The 18,643-nt window shown below is 42.0% G+C and overlaps 1 protein-coding gene across 3 annotated transcripts in view; it reads right to left on the bottom strand.

The window, feature by feature from the left end:
• ESR1 (estrogen receptor 1) overlaps positions 1-13,988 on the bottom strand; it is a 409,016-nt gene extending 395,028 nt beyond the window's left edge. Inside the window, exon 1 of one of the 3 annotated variants that reach the window (XM_086318369.1) lies at positions 13,835-13,988. The gene's annotated coding sequence lies outside the window, so the exon portion shown is untranslated. The remainder of the gene's footprint in view (positions 1-13,834) is intronic. The other 2 variants (XM_086318371.1, XM_086318372.1) reach the window with 2 other exon arrangements.
• Positions 13,989-18,643: the final 4,655 nt, after the last annotated feature.

The raw sequence follows: 18,643 nt of genomic DNA, 5'->3' as shown, positions 1-18,643 counted from the left end.
AATGAGGTCCACTGGAGAAGGGAATGGCAAACCACTTCAGTATTCTTGCCTTGAGAACCCCATGAACAGTATGAAAAGGCAAAATGATAGGATACTGAAGGAGGAAATCCCCAGGTCAGTAGGTGCCCAATATGCTACTAGAGATCAATAGAGAAATAACTCCAGAAAGAATGAAGGGATGGAGCCAAAGCAAAAACAATACCCAGCTGTGGATGTGACTGGTGATAGAAGCAAGGTCCGATGCTGTAAAGAGCAATATTGCATAGGAACCTGGAATGTCAGGTCCATGAATCAGGACAAATTGGAAGTGGTCAAACAGGAGATGGCAAGAGTGAATGTCGACATTCCAGGAATCAGCGAACTCAAATGGACTGGAATGGGTGAATTGAACTCAGATGACCATTATATCTACTACTGCGGGCAGGAATCCCTTAGAAGAAATGGAGTAGCCATCATGGTCAACAAAAGAGTCCAAAATGCAGTACTTGGATGCAATCTCCAAAACGACAGAATGATCTGTTTGTTTCCAAGGCAAACCATTCAATATCACAGTAATCCAAGTCTATGCCCCAACCAGGAATGCTGAAGAAGTTGAAGTTGAACGGTTCTATGAAGACCTACAAGACCTTTTAGAACTAACACCCAAAAAAGATGTCCTTTTCATTATAGGGGACTGGAATGCAAAAGTAGGAAGTCAAGAAACACCTGGAGTAACAGGAAAATTTGGCCTTGGAATACGGAATGAAGCAGGGCGAAGGCTAATAGAGTTTGGCCAAGAGAATGCACTGATCATAACAAACACCCTCTTCCAACAACACAAGAGAAGACTCTACACATGGACATCACCAGATGGTCAACACCGAAATCAGACTGATTATATTCTTTGCAGCCAAAGATGGAGAAGCTCTATACAGTCAGCAAAAACAAGACCGGGAACTGACTGTGGCTCAGATCATGAACTCCTTATTGACAAATTCAGACTTAAATTGAAGAAAGTGGGGAAAACCACTAGACCATTCAGGTATGACCTAAACCAAATCCCTTATGATTATACAGTGGAAGTGAGAAATAGATTTAAGGGCCTAGATCTGATAGATAGAGTGCCTGATGAACTATGGAATGAGGTTCGTGACATTGTACAGGAGACAGGATCAAGACCATCCCCATGGAAAAGAAATGCAAAAGAGTAAAATGGCTGTCTGGGGAGGCCTTACAAATAGCTGTGAAAAGAAGAGAAGTGAAAAGCAAAGAAGAAAAGGAAAGATATAAGCATCTGAATGCAGAGTTCCAAAGAATAGCAAGAAGAGATAAGAAAGCCTTCCTCAGCAATCAATGCAAAGAAATAGAGGAAAACAACAGAATGGGAAAGGCTAGAGATCTCCTCAAGAAAATTAGAGATACCAAGGGAATATTTCATGCAAAGATGGGCTTGATAAAGGACAGAAATGGTATGGACCTATCAGAAGCAGAAGCTATTAAGAAGAGGTGGCAAGAATACACAGAAGAACTGTACAAAAAAGATCTTCACGACCAAGATAATCATGATGGTATGATCACTGACCTAGAGCCAGACATCCTGGAATGTGAACTCAAGTGGGCCTTAGAAAGCATCACTACAAACAAAGCTCGTGGAGGTGATGGAATTCCAGTTGAGCTATTCCAAATCCTGAAAGATGATGCTGTGAAAGTGCTGCACTCAATACGCCAGCAAATTTGGAAAACTCAGCAGTGGCCACAGGACTGGAAAAGGTCAGTTTTCATTCCAAGCCCAAAGAAAGGCCATGCCAAAGAATGCTCAGACTACTGCACAATTGCACTCATCTCACACGCTAATAATGCTCAAAATTCTCCAAGCCAGGCTCAGGAATACGTGAACTGTGAACTTCCAGATGTTCAAGCTGGTTTTAGAAAAGGCAGAGGAACCAGAGATCAAATTGCCAACATCCACTGGATCATTGAAAAAACAAGAGAGTTCCAGAAAAAAAACATCTATTTCTGCTTTATTGACTATGCCAAAGCCTTTGACTGTGTGGATCACAATAAACTGTGGAAAATTCTGAAAGAGATGGGAATACCAGACCACCTGATCGGCCTCTTGAGAAACCTATATGCAGGTCAGGAAGCAACAGTTAGAACTGGACATGGAACAACAGACTGGTTCCAAATAGGAAAAGGAGTACGTCAAGGCTGTATATTGTCACCTTGCTTATTTAACTTATGTGTAGAGTACATCATGAGAAACGCTGGGCTGGAGGAAGCATAAGCTGGAATCAAGATTGCCAGGAAAAATATCAATAACCTCAGATATGCAGATGACACCCCCTTATGGCAGAAAGTGAAGAGGAACTAAAGAGCCTCTTGATGAAAGTGAAAGAGGAGAGTGAAAAAGTTGGCTTAAAGCTCAACATTCAGAACACTAAGATCATGGCATCTGGTCCCATCACTTCATGGCAAATAGATGGGGAAACAGTGGTAACAGTGTCAGACTTTATTTTTTGGGGCTCCAAAATCACTGCAGATGGTGATTGCAGCCATGAAATTAAAAGATGCTTACTCCTTGGAAGAAACGTTATGACCAACCTAGATCAAATCAGATCAGTCGCTCAGTTGTGTCCGACTCTTTGTGACCCCATGAATCGCAGCACCCTAGGCCTCTCTGTCCATCACCAACCCCCAGAGTTCACTCAGACTCACGTCCATCGAGTCAGTGATGCCATCCAGCCATCTCATCCTCTGTCGTCCCCTTCTCCGCCTGCCCTCAATCCCTCCCAGTATCAGAGTCTTTTCCAATGAGTCAGCTCTTCTCATGAGGTGGCCAAAGTACTGGAGTTTCAGCTTTAGTATCATTCCTTCCAAAGAAATCCCAGGGCTGATCTCCTTCAGAATGGACTGGTTGGATCTCCTTGCAGTCCAAGGGACTCTCAAGAGTCTTCTCCAACACCACAGTTCTCAATTCTTCAGCGCTCAGCCTTCTTCACACTCCAGCTCTCACATCCATACATGACCACAGGAAAAACCATAGCCTTGACTAGACGAACCTATGTTGGCAAAGTAATGTCTCTGCTTTTGAATATGCTATCTAGGTTGGTCATAACTTTCCTTCCAAGGAGTAAGCATCTTTTAATTTCATGGCTGCAATAACCATCTGCCGTGATTTTGGAGCCCCCAAAAATATAGTCTGACACTGTTTCCACTGTTTCCCCATCTATTTCCCATGAAGTGATGGGACCGGATGCCATGATCATTGTTTTCTGAATGTTGACCTTTAAGCCAACTTTTTCACTATCCACTTTCACTTTCATCAAGAGGCTTTTTAGTTCCTCTTCACTTTCTGCCATAAGGGTGGTGTCATCTGCATATCTGAGGTGATTGATATTTCTCCCAGCAATCTTGATTCCAGCTTGTGTTTCTTCTAGTCCAGCATTTCTCATGATGTACTCTACATATAAATAAATAAGCAGCGTGACAAATACAGCCTTGATGGACTCCTTTTCCTATTTGGAACCAGTCTGTTGTTCCATGTCCAGTTCTAACTGTTGCTTCCTGACCTGCATACAAATTTCTCAAGAGGCAGATCAGCTGGTCTGGTATTTCCATCTCTTTCAGAATTTTCCACAGTTTATTGTGATCCACACAGTCAAAGGCTTTGGCAGAGTCAATAAAGCAGAAATAGATGTTTTTTTTTCTGGAACTCTCTTGTTTTTTCAATGATCCAGTGGATATTGGCAATTTGATCTCAGGTTCCTCTGCCTTTTCTAAAACCAGCCTGAACATCAGGAAGTTCACGGTTCACATATTGCTGAAGCCTGGCTTGGAGAATTTTGAGCATTACTTTACTAGCGTATGAAATGAGTGCAATTGTGCAGTAGTTTGAGCATTCTTTGGCATTGCCTTTCTCTGGGCTTGGAATGAAAACTGACCTTTTCCAGTCCTGTGGCCACTGCTGAGTTTTCCAAATTTGCTGGCATATTGAGTGCAGCACTTTCACAGCATCATCTTTCAGGATTTGGAATAGCTCAACTGGAATTCTATCACCTCCACTAGCATATTCAAAAGCAGAAACATTACTTTGCCAACAAAGATCCATCTAATTAAGGCATGGTTTTTCCAGTGGTCATGTATGGATGTGGGAGTTGGATTGTGAAGAAAGCTGAGTGCCAAAGAAGTGATGCTTTTGAACTGTGGTATTGGAGAAGACTCTTGAGAGTCCCTTGGACTGCAAGGAGATCCAACTAGTCCATTCTAAAGGAGATCATTCCTGGGTATTCTTTGGAAGGAATGATGCTAAAGCTGAAACTCCAGTACTTCACCTCATGCGGAGAGTTGACTCATTGGAGAAGACTCTGATGCTTGGAGGGATTGGGGGCAGGAGGAAAAGAGGACAACAGAGGATGAGATGGCTGGATGGCATCACCGACTTGATAGACATGAGTTTGAGTGAACTCCAGGAGTTGGTGATGGACAGGGAGGCCTGGCGTGCTGTGATTCATGGGGTCCAAAGAGTTGGACATGACTGAGAGACTGAACTGAACTGAACTGAGAGATCTGTTGTCTGACTTTACTTATCTGGGCTCAAAAATCACTGTAGATGGTGATTGCAGCCATGAAATTAAGATGCTTACTTCTTGGAAGGAAAGTTATGACCAACCTAGACAGCATATTAAAAAGCAAAGACATTACTTTGTCAACAAGGCCCATCTAGTCAAGGCTGTGGTTTTTCCAGTGGTTATGTATGGATGTGAGAGGTGGACTATAAAGAAAGTTGAGCGCTGAAAAATTGATGCTTTTGAACTGTGGTGCTGGAAAAGACTCTTGAAAGTCCCTTGGACTGCAAGGAGATCCAACCAGTCCATCCCAAAGCAGATCAGTCCTGGGTGTTAATTGGAAGGACTGATGTTGAAGCTGAAACTCCAATCCTTTGGCCAGCTGATGCAAAGAAGTGACTCATTTGAAAAGACCCTGATGCTGGGAAAGATTGAGGGCAGGAGGAGAAGGGGACGACAGAGGATAAGATGGTTGGATGGCATCACTGACTTAAGGAAGATGGGTTTGGGTGGACTCCAGGAGTTGGTGATGGACAGGGAGTCCTGGCATGCTGCGGTTCATGGGGTCGCAAAGAGTTGGACACGACTGAGTGACTGAACAAATGAACTGAACTGAGAGATCTATTGAACAACATCTATAGTTAACAACAGTTTTTTAATTAATTTATTAGCTTTCTGTTTTGTATTGGGGTATAGCCAATTAACCATGCTGGGATAGTTTCAGGTGAACAGTGAAGGGATTCAGCCATACGTATGGATACGTGTGTATGTACGGCTAATCAATTTTTTTGAAGTAGAGTTGCTTTACCACATTGTGTTAGTTTCTACTGTACAGCAAAGTAAATCAGCCATATATATACATATATCCCTCCCTTTTGGGCTTCCTTCCATTTGTTAAGAAAATAGAGCTCATGTTAAGTGTTCTTACCACAATAAAATATTTTTTTAAAAACTATTCAGCATCTAGTACAAAGTACGTATTTAATAACTACAAACAAATTAAAACAACCTTAATCTAATCTAATAGAAACATGTACTCTTCTAATTCTACATTTTGTTTAAATAAAATAATTGCACTAGAAAAATATTCCAAGTTAATAGCATTTTACACATATATGAGTAACACATATATATATAACTTTTCAAGTTCTGTCACTTAATCTTCGTTGCATCACTAGGAGCATCTTTAATCAGTGTTTGGTAGTTGTTATGCCCATTTTACAGTTGGGAAAACAGAGCCTTGACCATGCAAGTTATTTGCTGAGATTATTCAGCACATCAGTGGCAGAGTTATATCTTCTGAATCCTAACCTACTTCTTTTTATGCTAGTTATTTTGGGAACAAAAATATTCTTTACAACCATAAACAATCAAGACTTTTTAAATTGTGTCACACCTGTCTTGAACTGGGGCTTTCCTGGTAAAGAAACCGCCTACAATGCAGGAGACCCCCGTTTGATTCCTGGGTTGGGAAGATCCCCTGGAGAAGGGATAGGCTACCCACTCCAGTGTTCTGGCCTAGAGAATTCCATGGGATATACAGTCCATGGGGTCACAAAGAGTCAGACACAACTGAGTCACTTTCACTTTTCACTTTCTCTTGAACTAGTTTAATCACCTCCAGAGTGACACGCTCACTCTTCATCTGAGAATTACAATTTACACAGCATTTTCCTAAGGTTAAGTTTTCATTTCATTTCAACCCTACTCTAGAGTATCTACACCATCAGTCCAGAAGTCTGACAGTTAACTCTCAATTACAAAATAATCTCACACCATTCCCCTGCACTCTTCTCATCCATGTTTCCACAAGCTGGCTAATGAGTCCTCAGATCTTTTATCCCCATGCTTTACTTATGTTCTTGTCTTTCCTTAAATCTTCCTAGGTAAACATCACCCATCCATTAGGGCCATGGGCAAATGTTACTTCCTATGTGAAACCATCTCTAACCATCTCCTCCCTCTCCATCCCTCCTTCCCATCACCCCTCCCCCAGAAATAGATTCCCTTCCTTGCTTCCACACCACATGTTGACTTTTCATGAAGCACTCATCACATTCCACTTCGCCATATTGTAATATGTGACATGATGGTCACTGTGTAATAATCACATATCCTACCATGTGCCTTAGTGACCATAACTGATAGTGAATGCCCCAGGATCGAGGAACAGGTCAGGCTCTATCACACACAGTTGTGCCCCCAACACCCAGGGCAGGGCTTCCCAAGTGACTCAGTGGTGAAGAATCTGCTTGCCAACACAGAAGATGCAGGTTGGATCCCTGGACTGGGAATATCCCCTAGAGAAGGAAATAGCAACTCACTCCGGTATTCTTGCCTGGAGAATCCCCTTGGACAGAGAAGCCTGGCAGGCTACTGTCCACGGGGTAGCAAAGAGTCAGACACCACTGAGTAACTAAACAACAATATCCAGTGCATCCCAGTCCCCCCGCGGCACTAGAGTGAGGCAGGCACAAACCCGTCATTGTACTTAAGACACTTTCAGTCCGGTTGGGAGCAGAGACTCTGGACAGACGTTAATAAACCACAGCAGGGCCTTTGTAAATATTACTCATTCCTTAAATAAAATCAGGAAAAAAAAAACTGAACAGTGTGTGTTAAATTGAACTATATTGGATTCTAAGTAATCTCTAAATATCCTTTAGTAAAATTTGGTGCAGGGAAGCCTGGGGCAGGGCAGGGGTAGAGACTTTGGGGAAGGGCTTTGTGTTTCTTGCTAAAAAGGTGCAGAGGCAGCAGTGTGTGTCCTTTTGTCTTGAGTGCCACCAATTTCACATGGTGACTGTAGAAACAAAAATAAGCAAAAAAAAAAAAAAATGATGTAAGTAGAATTTTCAAAATTTCAAAGAAATCTATATTTGTCACATAGTTTTAAGGTGAAATATAGTCAAACGGATTGTCATATATGATGTGATCATCTCTTACTTTACAGCACATGGTTTTAAGGAAGTGAATGTTGACAGATGACTGGCTATAGTAAGTGTATGTTAGTCGCTCAGTCGTGTCCAGCTCCTTGCAACCCCATGGATTGTAGCCCACCAAGCTCCCCTGTCCATGGGATTATCCAGGCAAGAATACTGGAGTGGGTAGCCATTCCCTTCTCCAAGGGATCTTCCCGACCCAGGGATCGAATCCAGGTCTCCTGCACTGCAGACAGATTCTTTACCGTCTGAGCCACCAGGGAAGCCCCAATGGTAAGTAAAGATGAGAGTATAAAAGACAGCTTTCTGTGAGATAAACTCAAAGTTTCTTGTGGATTTCTTCGTGCCTTTTTCGAACTTCTGAAAAGGAAATACCCCGCTGAGACTATTTCTATGAACAGCAGAGGGAAGAAGGGTCTCAGAAATGTAGTTCATCCATTTGCAAAAGGGCTTTCAGGTCTTCTGAACCAATCTAGGGGAATAAGCGTGTTTAGAGAGCTCAGCTGCTGGTTATTTGGTCAGAGTACAGTTTGATGGGATCCGAGGAAAAAGAAGGAGAAGGCAATGCCAACCCACTCCAGTACTCTTGCCTGGAAAATCCCATGGATGGAGGAGCCTGGTAGGCTGCAGTCCATGTGGTCGAGAAGAGTCAGACACGACTGAGCGACTTCACTTTCACTTTTCACTTTCCTGCATTGGAGAAGGAAATGGCAACCCACTCCAGTGCTCTCGCCTGGAGAATCCAGAGACAGCGGAGCCTGGTGGGCTGCCGTCTATGGGGTCGCACAGAGTCAGACACAACTGAAGCAACTTAGCAGCAGCAGCAGCAGCAGCAGAGAAAAAAGAAATGCCAAAACCCCACTGGCAATCTACTGTCCCAGCAAAGGACAGGGACCCAGACCAGGGGCCGTGAGTGCATAGACTTGTCCATTTCCCTAGGTGGTCCTTTTGTCAGGGCCTGTCTCTCCCCGCTCATGACTGCCAGTTCCCACCCGGGGCTGTGCATTGTCTTCACGGTAGTGAGAAAGGGAAGCTGGAGGGCTGTGCCTCCATCTGCATTCATTCGTAGCAGGAAACCTCAAAGAACTGAGAGTTGCTGATGACTATAAATAGAAGAGAGAAGCCAATTCAAGCTCCTGATGGCCGGGCTTAGTAAAATGAAGTGCCAGGTGTGCAGCTGAACCAGTGTTTGTGGTTTTTTACAACAGAACTGCGAGGGCAGCTCCTGGCCGCTTGTCTTCTCAGACAAGTCATAGCGCATCCCAAGGACTACTGGGATGCCCCAGGGACAGGATTACAGAGAGGGAGCTGGCTGACTCCCAGCCTGTCTGCCACTACCCCGCCAAAGCCCCACCCCTCTGCCTGCCCTACTTACAACCTTTCCCACCTGCCTCGGGGCCCAAGCCTCTCCGCCCACACCTCCACCACTGCACACACTCTCAGGCCTTTAGAGCACAAATGAACCCACCTTTCATCCCCATTTCATAGCATCACACAAGAGCCACTCTCACTCATGTGGTGACATGTAACTAAATCATTATTTATGCATTCTGCATCTAACACCTATGTTTCAAAAGGCTGAACTTTTTGCAAAGTTCTTTTACTTACATTATTCAATTTAATCCCCATGAAGAGCCATAAAGCTTCTATGAGTCAGATAATATCATTCCCAGTTTACAGATGAAGATACTGAGACCCTGAGGGTGTATGCTTTTATCTCTTTTTTTTTTTAATTTTTTTTCCTTTTTTTTTAATTTTTTCAACTTTATAATATTGTATTGGTTTTGCCATGTATCAAAATGAATCTGCCACAGGTATACATGTGTTCCCCATCCTGAACCCTTCTCCCTCCCCATACCATTCCTCTGGGTCGTCCCAGTGCACCAGCCCCAAGCATCCAGTATCGTGCATCGAACCTGGACTGGCGACTCATTTCATATATGATATTATACATGTTTCAATGCCATTCTCCCAAATCATCCCACCCTCTCCCTCTCCCACAGAGTCCAAAAGACTGTTCTCTTATCTCTTATCAGCCTAGATGCTCAGCTTGCTCCTCCAAGGCAAGGATCAATTCAGTTCAGTTCAGTCACTCAGTCGTGTCTGACTCTTTGTGACCCCATGGACTGTAGCACTCCAGGCCTCCCTGTCCATCACTAACCATGTCCATTGAGTCCGTGATGCCATCCAACCATCTCATCCTCTGTCATCCCCTTCTCCTCTCGCCTTCAATCTTTCCCAGCATCAGGGTCTTTTCCAATGAGTCAGCTCTTCGCATCAGGTGACCAAAGTATTGGAGTTTCAGCTTCAACATCAGTCCTTCCAATGAACATTCAGGACTGATTTCCTTTAGGATGGACTGGTTAGATCTCCTCGGCAAGGATCATATGGATCCAAAACTTTAGAGATGAGTGTTCTATCAAGGAATGGCTGGAAGTGGGGGCTTGGGAAACAGAGAAGCTTATCTTCAAGTCTTAGAACTGTCCTTTGTAAAGACATCTAACATTGGGCACATGACCTAAGTTTGCAAAGCCTTGGTGTCCTCATTTGTAAAACTGGAACCATACTGTTGTTTACCATGTGGAGTGGTTGTAAGGATTAAATGTGATCATGCTTATAAAAAGCTTGGTACAAAATCAGAGCTCCCTAAAAGGGAAATACTAATACGATTGCTGTTCCTACTGCCTCGTGGGCATTAAGTGTTTGTTATAGAGCCAGAGGGTGAAATCACCCCAGGTCTCTGGCATCACGTTGAATGAGAAATCAGGGTACAACTGTACACAAGTACAGACTCAGGCTTGGCCCAACCGCCAAACCGAACACTTCTCCGGACAGCAAAATGAATGGGAAGCATTTGTACCAAGTTTCATTCATCCTTGTCTCAGCAAGAATTTGCCCATTTTCTTTCCTACTCCTCTTATCACAAATGGATGTAACTACCCTTAGGGTCACAAAGGAGAAGTCATAATGGAGGGTAGGATGTTAGGGATTTCTGTACCTTCTCTTCCAATACTTTATGCTTATTACAGACACAGCAGCATTGCACCCATGGCAGGCTCAGCTGACTGCTTTTGTTCTTTTTTTTCAGGTCAAGTTCCCTGTTTGGTCCAATGGATGCAAACTCCTAGTGGCTGTGATACTGACCATGAGGTTTAGTCATTTATTCCACCAACATTTACTATCAGGCAGTGTAACTAGGCTTGGAATAAAAATGACTTCATCCTATGGAGTTTCTAACATGTGAAGACTACAAGTGGTTTATTAAGTAGTTTAATCTCGTTTACTCCACACAATTAAATCCAGGGGCCACTCCTATTATCCCTACTTTACAGATGAGGAATTTGAGGCCAGAGGTTAAATCATACAACTAGAAAGTGATGGGCATGCTGGTTTGGACTCAGCCATCTCCTGTGGTTTTGAATCAAAATTGCTGAACATCTGAATCCTCACCAAAGAGGTCTGCTAGAGGAGACCCGAGCAGAAGCAGATGCTTTCCAGCAACATATTTTTAGGGGCAAATGGATAATGCAAGGATCTTCCTAGGTGGCGCTAGTGGTAAAGAATCTGTCTACCAATGCAGGAGATGTAAGAGATGCAGGTTCAATCCCTGGGCCAATCTACCAATGCAGGAGATATAAGAGATGCAGGTTCAATCCCTGGGCCAGGAAGACCCCCTGAGGAACGGCATGGCAACCTACTCAAATATTCTTGCCTGGAGAATCCCATGGACAGAGGAGCCTGGTGGGCCACAGTCCATAGAGTCTCATAGAGTCGGACACAACTGAAGCGACTTAGCACGCACACAGGGATAATGCAAGCCTCTGCATTCTGACTCTGTCTCAGAGTGAGAAAGAAAAAAAATTTACACTCCTTAGAAAGAATGATAAACTCACTGATGTGCAAGGTTTTGTCAGGGTCCAGTGGGAACGATCCAGAGGAAGTCGACTGAATTGGTGCCTAGAAGGCAAGATCACCTTCCTCACCATCACCTTCATCAAAAGCCACCTGCTAAGACTTCCCTATAGCTCAAACGGTAAAGAATCTTCCCGCAGTGCAGGAGGCCAGGGTTCAGTCCCTGCCTTGGGAAGATCCTCTGGAGAAGGGTATGGCAATCCACTGCAGTATTCTTGCCTGGAGAATCCCACGGACAGAGGAGCCTGGCGGGCTACCATCCATGGGGGTCACAAAGACTGAGCAACTAACACATACAAGTACCTTGCTCTAAAACTAGCAGTTTATTACACTCTGTGCAGGGAGCCCAACACGGGGATTAAGGACAGACACAGCCATGATGGACATGAATGGGCAGGGCCATTTCTCAACCACTATGAGGGAAACTTATGCTATGAACATTTTACAACCAATATGGATGATCTACTCAGAGCTGGGTCACTCTCATTCTTGCCTTATCTTTGGCAATTATTTGCCTAATCTTTGTAGCCAACCTGCAACCATGAACCAGTGCTGTTCTCTGTTTTGGGCAAACTAAAGCCTAGGTACCAGGCCCTGAGTCTCAGCGGTTGTACTGATCAACTGGACTAAATGAATATGGACAAATACTGAGCGAAGCCACAGAAAACCACATGAAAATGTTTAGCAGACCTGAAGTGCAAATATTTACATTGTACAGAGGTTGAGAGTGGGTGTTAGCAAAAAGGAAGAGAGTCGATAACTCTAAATCCTAAACTGAATGAAAGATACAGAGTTAATTGAAATGAAAGATAATTGTTTGACTCCGTTCTTGCTGCAAGTTTGAGAACATAAACTTTAATCCCTTTCCTCGACTGTCATTGCCATAAAATAAAACAAATACCTCCAAGAGTCTAAGAAATAATATCTGCTAGGATATATGGCACTTACATGCATATTCAAAATTTTTGCTTTTTTTCCCTCCATGTTGTTGTCTCTGATGATTATGTTATTTTTATTCCTAATTTCTTTGAAACCTAATACCCTGTAAGTGTTATATCTAACCACTAGAATAGTATAGTCACATGCATTAAATCCTAGGGGGCAATCTTCATAGGATATTAACAAAATTGGAGCAAACATTTGCTTTGGAGAAAGAGGAAAGGATTATATAGAGTAGAAACAGGTTCTGAAGCCTACATCTCATAAGGATTCATCTAATTTCATTTCTTTTGTCTCTCAGTGTATTTTAAGATAAAATTCAAACACTGCAACCTCATATTCATAAGTTCACTTTCAACATTAATATATATATCATATATACATCATAGATGTGAAATAAACATATATATATATATATACCTACATATGTATGTAAATATATGTGTGTATATATATAATATTCAAAACCAGGTGAGTTTCCTAGCAATCTTGTGCATGGAGTAACTTTGCAAGTCTGTTATATCTGGCCCAGAAAGCCAATAAAAATCTGGCATCTTTGAACAGAAATCAGTGCCATGATCCCAAGTCCTGATAAAGCTCAATACTTACATTAAGATTTTTTTTTTTAATTATGTTGGCTACTATGGGCATGTCTGGGAGAGCGAAGACTGGTTACCCTCTTAACACAGCACAGAACTTAGAACGTAACACACATTTCCTGAAACATGTGGCATGCCTTTAACCAAAATGAAAGTATGCTGCCCTGTCTTTTGTGACTGCCACATCATTATTTAAGTAGCACTCTGTGGTGCAGGGAGACACTTACGTACACGCCAACCCCCTGTAAAAAGTGCCCAGGAGTGTCTTCCACAGGAGAGCAAACTGAGGCAGAAAGACCCAAGAGAACTTGCTCTGAAATCACAGGCAATTTAAAGACAGGGTGGCTGACTTTTGGATTGCTAGATGGCGTAGCTTTTCAGAAAACTTGACTGCCTTCAGGAAACAAGTAATGGCTTATTCAGATTGCTTAGTTTCAACTCACAGAAGTTACGGCACCCAAAGATGACGAAAACAGGTAGCATGTTCACGCTAGCCCGTGATCAGTCCAATTAATAATTTTTGAAATTCTGCCACATTTCGATAATCCAAAACCTTCTAGCTAGAGCTGGATCAAATAAATAGGCGTTATCTGGAGCAAGCAGACAGCCTGTCAGTGAGTGCTAAGAAAAGGGTAGTCGAGTTGCCCTCTGACTCAGCTGAATATCATTTAAAAAGTGGATTTTCACTGTACCAAGTTTAGACTTAACATTTCAATGTCATACTAATACTTGCCAGAAACTTTGCAAAATATCCCTGGAGCATTAAGAGAAAAATGAACATCTTTTCACAGGAGAGGGAAGCTGTAAAGTTACATCACGTTTGTAAATAGTAGCACATATAACAAAAAGAAAAAGAGTATATATATACATATATACTGAGAAGAAGAAATAGGAGTACCTGCTTGAGGAGAAGAATGTCACTGAAAGACTGTCTTCGTATGCTATAGAAGGGCAAGGGAAAGGAACATTAACCTTTCGAGTCCGTTAGGGAACTTCTGAGCATGGAGCCCTTATTTTCAGTTTTGGTGAAATCCGTTCTGAGGCAGTAGACAAGAGGCTGTTATGACCATGAAATTAGGAAATGCAGAAACTCAAAACTAAAGAACTAGCACCACCATTTGACTAGGAGTGGAAAAGTCTTCTGTACAAAACAGAGGAGGGGGTGGCCTTTCTTTCTCCACACCAGGCCTAATTCTCACTGTCCTAGCACTTGGGTCAAGACAGACATTTCACAAGGGTATAAGTCATCTGTTAATCTGCCTGAATTTTTTTTTTTTTAATGAATACCAGCTCACTTTCTCTTCACTACTAATAAAGGTTAAAGTCTAGACAGGCATTTTGGGTTGGAAAAATAATAATCAAGCATTCATTGGACACATAAATTTTGTTACAGCTCAGAGCAGGAGTGAGGATGCATGTTCAGTGAGCGTTTTGGTAACTTTCTCATTCAACATTGGTTCGACAGCTCTGCACTACTGATCCCTGATCAGTTAGGTTCTTGACTTCAGTGTCCTGCTGAGGTTAGCTTCTCTCTGCCTCTGAAGCCGTTCCTCTGCCATCTGATCATCCCATGACCCATCTGGCTTTTCATCCAGCCATTTAAGGGTTTGAGGGGTTTTTTTTTCATTTACATATGTAATATGTATTTTAAAGGATCTTTTAAAAGCACGTTAGCTTTTTCTACTCAAATCTGAAGGAGGCTAGTTTTCTGCAAGTGAGGATGGTGGAGGACAGGTAAGAGGAAAAGTCTGTCTTGCTCCTGGGCCTTCTAGAATCTCCAAGTGCATGTTGACATCTGTAGGGCAACCCATGCATCTCAAAATCAGCTTAGGAAAGAAAATCAAAATTCTCATAGTCCATGCTTTAAAACATTTTTAAATAAAGGCTCTTAATGGTCATCCTCATGTGGTTCAGTGGCAAAGAATCTGCCTGCTGATGCAGGAGTTTGATCCCTAGGTCAGGAAGATCCCCTGGAGAGGGAAATGGAAACCCATTCCAGTATTCTTACCTGGTAAATCCCATGGACAGAGGAGTCTGGTGGGCTACTATCCATGGGGTCACAAAAAATCAGACATGACTGAATACACACGCACATGCACACACAGGATTGCCTTCTATCTTCTCTATACTTGCGAGTTAGCTGGTAAAGTCATTTGAATATGCAAATTGTCTGAGATTAATTTCCACATAGAGCAGGACAGTTCAGTTCAGTCGCTCAGTCATGTCTGATTCTTTGCGACCCCATGGACTGCAGCACGCCAGGCTTCCCTGTCCATCACCAACTCCCAGAATTTACTCAAACTCATGTCCATCATGTCGGTGATGCCATTCAACCATCTCATCCTCTGTCGTCTCCTTCTCCTTCCACCTTCAATCTTTCCCAGCATCAGGGTCTTTTCAAATGACTCAGTTCTTCGCATCAGGTGGTCAAATTATTGGAGTTTCAGCTTCAGCATCAGTCCTTCCAATGAACACCCAGGACTGATCTCCTTTAGGATGGACTGGTTGGATCTCCTTGCAGTCCAAGGGACTCTCAAGAGTCTTCTCCAATACCACAGTTCAAAAGTATCAATTCTTCAGTGCTCAGCTTTCTTTATAGTCCAACTCTCACATCCATACATGACTACTGGAAAAAACATAGTTTTGACTAGACAGACCTTTGTCTGCAAAACAATGTCTCTGCTTTTTAATGTTGTATAGGTTGGTCATAGAGCAGGACATATTTTAGCTAATATGTGAAGTATTTCATTTTGACTAAAGAAACATAAAATGGCAACAAGATTCACTCACAAAAAGAACCATCATATATATTGATGCATTGTGGCAGTTTTATTAGCTTTTTATCATTTTTATTATGATTTGTGGCAAAAGGTAAATTATTTACTAAAATGTTTTGAAGACTTAGAGCATTCTGAAAGCAAAACATTTTTCTCTAAATTAATTAAATCTTTCAATTATTTGATTTGCCAGAATGTGTGAAGTACACTTTTCAATTAGCATTTAGCTTCCTGTCAAAATCAGTTGTGCACATCAATACAAAGAAGAAAATTATTTAGACCAATAATTCTCAAAATAAGACATCCAATGAACTCGGAACTAAAAAGTTATAGATTATTTTCTACACACTAGAAATATAAATGTATAATATACAATTCAGATAAAATAAAAATCGGATCAATCCTCCTTCAAAGACTATAATTGACATTTATTTGCAGCCCAACATGTGCTTTCTCAACTGGGAAAATAATAGCTTTTACTATTTTGCCTTCCAAGTATGTACTAGAGGCCAACATTATTCTATGTACTTTCACAACAACTCCACAAGGTAAGTCTATTGAAAACCCATTTTACAGATGAGGAAACCATGGGCTACCAAGATTAAGTACCTACCCCAACATTTCACAGCTGGAGTCACAGTTCAAACTCAGGTGGTGTGACTCAATCACCAAAATTTTAACACTCCACTACAGAATCAAAACCAGCACCCAGGAGCACACTTTGGGAACACACATTTTTTAACTTTTTATTCTGTATTGGAATATAGCCAATTAACAATATTGCAATAGTTTCAGGTATACAGCAAAGGGACTCAGCCATAGATATTAATGTATCCATTCTCTTTCAACCACCCCTTCCAACCAGGCTGCCATACCACATTGAGCAGAGTTCCCTGTACTGGCACAGTAGGCCCTTGCTGGTTATCTTTTAACTACAGCAGCGTGTACATGCCCATCCCACCATCTAACTATCTCATCCCCATCCTTCCCCCTGGCAACCATAAATTCAATCTCTTAAGTCTGTGAATCTGTTCTATTTTGTAAATAAGCTTATTTGTATCATTTCTTTCCAGATTTCACATATAAGGGATATCATACAATAGTTCTCCTTTTCTGTCTGACTTTCTTCACTCCGTATGACAATCTCTGGATCCATCCATGTAGGACACAAATGTTTTACATGTATCATTGGAAGGAAAAGTTGAGAAGTTATCAGTGAATGGGTAAGATTATGTTTCTACAGATTGACATAGAAACAACAAAGTAAGTGAAGCAGTGTGAAACAATGTAATTGAAACAAACACAGCACAAATTTAATCTCATAATTCAAACAGTAGTATCATACCTTTAAGTCTAATTCCCTCATTTTGTTAATGAAAAATAAAGCCTTTTATTTCATTGAAATCATACCACCCACAATATCTTTATTTTTTAAAAAATCAACACACACATTCCTTCATAGTGGCATGTTATTTATTCAAAAGCACAGAACAAGGAAATTCTAGAATCTTTCCAGGTTCCAAGTTTTTTTTTTGTTTTTTTTTTTAGTACTTTTCTCATTCCAGAAGTGATCACTAACAGCCTGGTCTTCACAAGCAAAGTAAAGCAGAAAATTGATGCAATCTGTCTGGGTCATTCAAGCAAAATTTTGCTGTGTTCTGGCTGATTCGGGTTAAAATAAAACCCAAGTTTTTGATTTGGAGTGTTTCTGTCTGATGCCCCAGACGATAGCAGAGTTTGTGACTCAATTACACAGTTAATTGCCCAAATTATTTGTCCTTATTAGCAAAGATGTTTCCTCTGGGCACCACTTTAAATATGATTCCATCACATTTATGAAGGCAGCTCTGCATTTTGTTTGTGTCTTGAAAGCAATCACAGTTGAAACTCTGCTTGCCTTGAGATACCAGTCAGTGCCCGAGCACCCACTCACTCATCTCTCTCAGGAAAATTGCCCTGCACTCAGCTCCTGTTGCCTAGACAACCAAGTTGCAGCCATAGGACCCTCAGTCCCCACCTCAGATCAGAGCTAATTGGATAGGCATTTAACTCATATAGGCAGGGACCAAGGACATGCCTAATATGAAAGGATGAACATAACCAATCACGTTCAAGCTCTCAGGAATGTGAATTTTGGAAATCTAGACTAAGCTATCGAGACACACAGGGAGGAAGAATGTCTTGGGGTAGACTGGAGGCCATCATAAGCAAAGGCTTTTTGGAAAGGAAGTTACGTAAAGACAGAGAATGGCCAAGATCAACAAATACTGGGCTCTGGACCCATGAGCACATGGCAGGATACGGCCACAGCTGCGCTGGTCACTGGGCAGGTGTGAAGTCACACAAGTCTCCCATAACCCTATTACCAGGTATTTAAGGGAGTCTGTTCTTTGTCATCAAAAACTGTAACTAAAACACTCATCCTGCATCACAAGTGGTAGCTTGTAGCAGAAGTCACAATGCACAGCAGTCCTGTTTGCAACATGATAGCAGCAATATCTGGTGACTCTTCCCAGTGTTAGTTACTCCAACTGAAACTCTGTAGCCTGGAAGGCTGCAGTCCATGGGGTCGCTAAGAGTCGGACAGGACTGAGCGATTTGGCAGCGAAGGAAATGGCAGCCCACTCCAGTGTTCTTGCCTGGAGAATCCCAGGGACGGGGGAGCCTGGTGGGCTGCCGTCTATGGGGTCGCACAGAGTCAGACACGACTGAAGCGACTTAGCAGCAGCAGCAGTTGAAGCTTACAGGGATAAAGATAGTCTCTTTCTTTAAAAAAAAAAAAAAAAAGAAAGGACTAACTTCCTTCAGATAACAAAGATGTTAGGCAGAAAATATGTATACAAAAAGATAGCAATTCAATTAAACCTTACACTTCATCTATAGAAAGGCCTTTAAAACCTCCCTGCATAAATCACATGCTTCTTCTTTAT

This window comes from Bos grunniens, chromosome 9 (assembly GCF_055505025.1).
Source record: "Bos grunniens cultivar Pamir isolate PY7600 chromosome 9, Bosgru_T2T1.0, whole genome shotgun sequence".
NCBI classification, from domain to species: domain Eukaryota; kingdom Metazoa; phylum Chordata; class Mammalia; order Artiodactyla; family Bovidae; genus Bos; species Bos grunniens.
The sequence above is the reverse complement of the archived record's forward strand: the minus strand, read 5'-3'. Positions and strand labels throughout refer to the sequence as shown.